Below are 7,619 nucleotides of genomic sequence, written 5' to 3' on the forward strand. Positions count from 1 at the left end.
CCTAAACTCTACTGTCTGATGTTTTTTTTTTTTAAAAAGCTAGTTTGGCCCCCTCTCTTTCTGTTTCTAGCTTTTTTTCCTAATTTTTCTGTCGGTATTCCTCCCTTTCTTTCACTCGTTCTCCATCTCCCTCTCCAGGGAGTGTGATCTGGCTATTGCAGGTTGTCATTTACAGCCATTTGTTGTCCCCCCCTAAATTAACCCACAACCATGTCAGAGCAGATGAGAGACCATAGACACCATTGGAATCTTATACATTTCTATTACCGTTTGCAGTTAAAGTTGTTAAAGTGTTTTTAAAAACGGGTGCTGTGTTATTTAAAAGTGTTATACAGCAGATACCTTTTGATGGGTTTAAATACAAACAGACAGAGAGGAGTGGATATGGAGAGCGAGAGAGAGAGAGAAAGAAATCCATGTGTCATGTCACAGATGCATTGGTAAGAGCTCCCGCGCGCACACACACACACACACACACTGGGCACCTGAAAAAAATAAAAAACAGGACTTTCTTCCCACAAACTAGATTATCTCTGTGCTTTGTTTTTTGAGTGGGGGAGGGTGGAGGGGTTATTTGTTTATTTTCTTGGTCGCAGAGAGCACAACATACACACACACACAGCCACGTACTCCCACACTGATTTACTGTCGTATTCAAACCATCCACCCATCAAGCCTTCATGCCTAACAAAAAGTGGTCAAAATGTAAATACCCAAAGTAGGCTACTGTCAATTATTTTCCGACAAATACTTTTACAACCCACCGAGAAACAACAACCTTGACTCTTATAAATCCCTGATATTTAGTGGGCTAGTGTGTCATTTCAAACCATAATGACATGGAAAATCTGGTAACCTTTTATAACCATTTATATAGCCATCCTTTTGACCTCTATGGCAACAATTGACACAAGTTCCTTTTGACCTCTATGGTAAGTGTGTCATTGTATTGTTGTGTATTGAAAAACATAATGACATGAAAAATCATGTAACCTCTATATAACCTTTTATAACGTGTTATAAACTTTGAAATAAGTTCCAGCTTGTCCTATATGCCATTGTAGTGTTGTGTATTGACCAAGTCTTATTTTGCATATGCATTAAACATTGAGTTCCAACAGAATGTATCCCTGCTTGGCTATAGTGTTGAGTTGTTTAGTAATGGCTCCATCAAACCCAGTGTTGGGGCCAAGGCCATAACCCCAAAGTGTGTGTGTGTGTGTGTGTGTGTGTGTGTGTGTGTGTGTGACCCAAAACTCCTTCTAATGGATGCCATCTTTATGGACAATTTAAACTTAAATTGATTTTCCATGCTGACTCTCTCTCTCTCTCTCTCTCTCTCTCTGTGCCCTGCCACACATCAACTACTTAAGTAACATTGCCTATACCACTAAAATATAAATACAGTAAATTTGAGAAAAGGATCGTTCTGATACCGTGGTGCCATTGAAAATATCATAGTTATGTTGGTTGTTGAGTTAATGCTATAAACAGATAATTGTTTGTTGTTTTTAAATCTTCCACCCATCAAGCCTTGTTCGGTATCACCATTTCAGACAATGCTTACAAATGTTTTTACCAAAATGTCAACTTAACGTTGATCATTTTTTTTACCTACACTACATTCTACTGTGTGTTTGTATGTTTAAGAGTGTGCGTGAAAGAAAGGAAGAAAGAATTAAAGAAAGAAAATGGTAAATGTAGCCCGAAGCCTACACACGTGCCTTTTTTTGTGATTTATGTTCAATGGGTATGCTATCTGTTTTATTTTTTTATGTTTGTGTGTTTGTACATTGTGGTGCATAATAACACTTGTGTTACACTCTCACATTGTCGTGGCGTTTTGTTTGTTCGTTGTTTGTGCCCCTGTAAAACACACACATCTCACCACCCCGCCTTTATTTTTCTTGTTTTCTTTTCTTTTTTTTTGTCCTTGTAAATTTCTGTAAGTCTAACACAAAAAGTGAGCTCTTTTAATATATAGAAAGAGCCTAACATTCTGGCATGCACTTGTTGTTTTCTCTTTTTGTTTCGTGTTTCTTTTCTTTTTACCTAACAACACCTAACAAAGGCAAATATCAAAACAGAGAAAGTCGAGGAGAAAAAAAACGAAGGAACAAAAAAAAATCATAAAGAAACAATCAACAAAGAACTTCTGAAAACTTCAGAGTCTATAGTGCTCTGTTTCATTTTCTAACATTTTGCATCTCTTCCCTGTTGGTCTTGCATTGTTCGTTTATCCTATAAGAAAAAAATACCACTACAGATATACTACTCAAATACTACTTAAATACTACTCAAATATTACTCAAATACTACTACACACATAAGCAGCCTGGACTTCAGTTTGCTGTTATCATCACAATGTTAGAATGGCTTCACAATGTTTCTACAGTTACACAACGTTTCTGTGTTTTGCTGCTGTTCTGTCTTTAACAATGTCACAATATCTACTGTTGCATTATACATGTAATAAGGTTTATATGTTTGTAGATGTTAAAACGTCCTTGGTAAAACTACCTATCCTAACAATGGAGAGAAAGGGAGGTATGTTGAAATGCACAATTTTCTTTACAGATTACTACTACTACTACAACAATATTATATAAACGCAAGCAAAATGAAAAAGGAAAGAAATGTTACCAGTGAATACTACTTCCCCTTTTGTAGCCATCACTTTAAGATTATACAGTGTTAAAAAAAAATTGTATTACATGTAAGTAAATGGCTAGGTTTACACCGAAAAATCATTTTGTGAGTGTGTGTGTGTAAAGTCATTAAACTTTAACTTCTACCTCTGTGTCCCATATCTAAGCATATACTCTCCCCCCAAATAATACTAGCTTCCCTCCTTAGTAAAACGTAACGTGTTAAAAGAATGCATAACTCAATCATTTGGTCAATACAGAAAAATACTGCCGTAGACAAAGTCAAAATGCATATCTAAAGTAGTATCTTAAGTATTGTCCTAAGAGGTTTCTAAAGTATTATGTTGTATGTTTGAACTTAGTCATTTTGCTCAGTGTAAACCTAGCCACGTTTCTGTGCCAAACCCATCGTCACTCCTCAACATTCACACATTTTGCATTCGAGGTGGAGGAAAACAACACGTCCAATAGACCTCTCGTAGATTGTAAAGGTTTTTTCAAAAAATTATTGTATTTAAAATAGTTTTGCATCTGTCAGTCTCACAAATGGTTTTCTCTTCTGAAAACGGAATAATAATAATAATCAATAATAATAATAATAAATAAAAAATCTAAATCGTTATTTTTTCAATCCGTTTTTTTTCTCCAAATCACCGCTTGAGAATAAGCAGGGAAAGTTGGGTATAAAAAAAACGATTAATAAGAGAGAAAAAAAAGGAATACATTTTTTTCAAATAACCAACTTGGCTTGATTATTGTATGTACCCCTCGGCAGACACACAGCTGTAAATCCAATAAGAAGTCTCACTAAAATGACTTAAAACTGTAACGTTATTAGACTAATAAATATACAGTATATCCTGACTTTTATCACTCAGGATCCTATAATGCTAGCATGAATTGATCAGTATAACCTGGTTGCAGGTTATAACCTGTTATAACTGTTGAGTCAGTGGCATATAGGCTTCAACGCACAATATATTCCACACTATACTGTGCATCCGTATATAATCGTGAGACTCTAGGTGAAACTCGACAGCTGCAGCCATATCAAGGAAAAAAAGGGCTAAATGAAAACTCCAGCACCTTAACCTTTGCTCTATGACCTTTGACCTTATGACCTTGGTGGTTTCGAGCAGGGGTCAAGGTCTTGGCACTTTCATCTAACCCAAGTCTATATAACATATGTATTTGTATGTTCATTCAGACATTGGTCATTTAGTTGGACCCCTATAGGGAAAGCTTGGCAAGGTACGTGTGAATATTTTGCCGCTTTTTGTTTTTTGATGTTGAAAAATAAAAACAATCATGAACAGCAATAACCATGTCTTTGACCAAAGCTATCTATTTGTTAACTTTAAAGGCGTCTCCAGATACATCTAATCTTGGAATCTCCAAATATCTCTTATTATTTCTAATAAAGGAGATTGTTAAGTCACTTTCAGGCACAGCAGTAATTGCCATCATTCAATTTCTGTACAGGTACATTTACAGTGATTTTTTTCCCTTTCGATTTTTACAGTAGGTCATACAGAGAAGCTGTGTTTCGACCTTAATATTATAGATAATCAATTCTGATTGTGACGTTATAACAGTAGTATAGTTTGACAGATGGGGCTGTGTTGTGTTGCCTGGGAGACCATCTGAGAAGACTTTGGTTTGACTTGAACTGACATTTGGACCCAGAACACCCCAGTATTCGGGTGGATTATTCCACTTAATAGGGAGAATAATATCATAGTATGCTCTTTCTTTGCTTTACATCTTTGGATGTAAATAAGAAACAAAGAAAGAAAGGGAGTAAGTAAGAGTATTCACTCAAGATTACCTGAGGAATGAATGTGGTGGTGGACCATTTGATCAGGAAGCTCTGAGACCTTTGAAGTGAATTGAATCAAACCCCACTGAATGACCACGTCTGGTGTTACACAGAAATCCCCCCCCCCCCCCCCACCCTGGTCTGGTGTTACAGAAAAATAAATCCTACTTAACATTTTTCCAGAACTTGGGTATGGATACGCAACCGGAGACTGTTTTCATGTTTGTTTTGATCTTAAAGTGCATATAGCATCTAAAACCTTATTTAAACTGTTCAAACATACAAAACTACAATATGATGTGTCTTGTCTTCGTCTAAAAGTCCATATTCAGACTTCCTTTCAGATAAATAGATTTTTAGGCTATTTACAATGTACACATGAAAGTATGCAACAAGGGTACATACTGTATATCATATGCAGGACAGTCAGTGCTACTTTGGGTTGGATAACATGCACATAGCACGGTTAGCACGATTAGTTATCACAACACAAGAGGCTATATGCATGGTCACAGACAGATAGGGTAGAGGGTCCAGTTGCGTTTCACCCCTAGAGATAGAATTCCTAGAATGGCCATCCCCATTCAAATCAATGGTAACGGCCGCCATGTTTCTATTCCTAGGGTTTCTTCCACTCCCATGTTCTTTACAGTATTTTTCATCAACAGTCATAACATATAAATGCACAAAAGCACAATACAGTAGTTGTTCACAGTTCGAAGAGACATTGGCATGGGGCAGTATGGTCAAGTAGTCACATTATATAATTTTCTTTTATCTCCCCCTCGGAAAGGAAATTAAGAGGAAAAGACTTGAAACATCTTAGTTCTGCTTGTGGTTTCAGTTGAAAGTGTGTTGTTTTAATGACCATTTTAGTTTAATTTATCATTTGCAAACATTAAGCTTTCATTTGTGCTTCTCTTCTTAATTCCTTTTCACAGGTTTGGACAACATTTTGACACAAAATTACCCTGCATTTCTGTCTTTGACCTAGATTAAGATTTGTCTTAAATGAACCTTTAGTTGAATAAGGAGATTTAAGACTCTTTTAGGGTTCAGAGAAAGAGAAATAAACGTAAAGAAGGGATGAAAAAAACAAAAAACAAAGGAAAACAAAACAAATGTCAAACCACTTTCCCAGGACAGGGCGATGATCAAACATGCATTATAGGTAGGCGCTTTCATTCATTTAGAAAACATAGAAAAATGGGATTATGATCAATTTGACATGTTACAGTATGTGTGTGAATACATGTGCTTGTGTGTTTATTACATATGTTACATGTGTGTATTACATGTGCATGTCTGTGTACAACTACGCTACTCCTGGCTACTCGATATCAATGGCAGCACTGTCTGAATCCATTCCAAGCCTAGCTATAATTGACCCATTAATGACCATTATCCTGTACCCTCTACACAGAGTCCATTCCAACATCCAGAGCTTCACGCATTGAGCCAAAACCACATCCACCAGCAGCAGCTTCCAACAGCCATAAAAGTAGACAGTAGGTATCCTCTCTCCAAAACCATGACAAGCATCTGAAAAACTCTCTCTCTCTTCCTAACCTCTCACCCCGTTCCCTCTTCTCCCCTTCCAAGCTCGAGATAACTCGAGACAAGCATCTGAAAAACCCTACACATCTCTCTTTCCTAACCTCTCCCCCCCCTTCTCCTCTTCTTCCCCTTCTCCTGTTCTCTCTTTACAGAGTCATTGTCCCAAATGGAACCACATTCCCTACATAGTGCACTACGTTTTGATCAGAGCCCGATGGGCCCTGGTCAAAAGTAGTGCACCGCAGAGGGAATAGGGTGCCAATTGGGACGGAGGAGGAGTCTTTCCATTCACAACCCGCTGAGACAGTAGAGGATCAGGTGGTTTGGTAAGGAGACCATTGCCCTATTTGACTGAAAAGGGTCTCTGTCTCTCTCCCCGTGCAACCAGACACTGTGACACGTCGACCGATTACGCACACACGCAGGCATGCACGCACACACGCAGGGAGAAAGTCTGGCTGAAACTCTAGCTAACTGTCGCGTAGCCTCTTCAGTGTCGCCGGGTAAGCAGTAAGCAGTTTAGGAGAGGAATAGACACTCCTGCCTGTGTTCACGTCGACGCATGTTGAGTGTGTGTGTGTGTGTGTGTATGTATGTATGTGTGTGTTTAGGGCCCCTTACTGTATCATTTATCCTGCCATCAGCAGGCGATGGGCCTTCAACCCCATCTCATGTGGAGTTAGTCTATATATATATAAATACAAACCTTGCTGGTTCTCACCTCCCCATAGGGGATTAAATGTATTTTAGTTTTGAAAGGAAACCCTGATCGTGTGTCTGAAACGGCACCCTATTCCCTATATCAGGGATGGGCAACTTTGATGGGGGTGGGGGACCCAAAAAATCTGAACTCATCTTGAGGGACCACAGTTACTCGCGGGTCTGCGTACCCATATGTGCATACCCCCCACCACATTGGCAGCAAATTATTTTAACAGCCCCCCTCCTGACAGCTGAGAGAACATTTTAGAATCTTTAGGGGTACTTCTGTGCAATTTTACACATTTTGCCATGGGGTGTAGAGAAAATGTAGCAGTTTTAAAGCAAGTTTTCTACAATTCTCCACATTTTTCCATGGGGCAGAGAGATTTACCAATTTTATAACTCATTTCCTGCAATTCTACACATTTTGCTATAGGGTGGAGAGAAATGTGTGCATAGCCGCGGGAACTAGGGGTGCTGAGGGTACTTCAACACCCCATGATAAATCACATTTTTATTTTTATATATTAAAATATTCAAATACATTTTCTCCATCAAATTAGTACACTAGCCCTTTATTACATGCGTATGAGCGGAGATAAATACTGGCCAGCAGAGCAGAGAACCTTGTGTATTCTACTATTCTAACTTGCAACAGTAAGTTGAGATCCCAACTGAATTGATCCGAGGGCCATCAAAAGGGGGCGGCCCATGGGCCAGTTGCCCATCCTTGCCCTATATAGTGCTGATAAGGGCTCTGGTCAAAAGTAGTGCACTATGTAGGGAATAGAGTGTCATTCCGGACACAGCCTCTGCATACAGAACAGCATAGAGCGTTCACTTGACTTCCTGGTTCTCTAGTTACCCTGGATAGCAGATGTAAAGACAACACT

The sequence above is a fragment of the Salmo trutta genome, chromosome 8, assembly GCF_901001165.1.
Source record: "Salmo trutta chromosome 8, fSalTru1.1, whole genome shotgun sequence".
NCBI classification, from domain to species: domain Eukaryota; kingdom Metazoa; phylum Chordata; class Actinopteri; order Salmoniformes; family Salmonidae; genus Salmo; species Salmo trutta.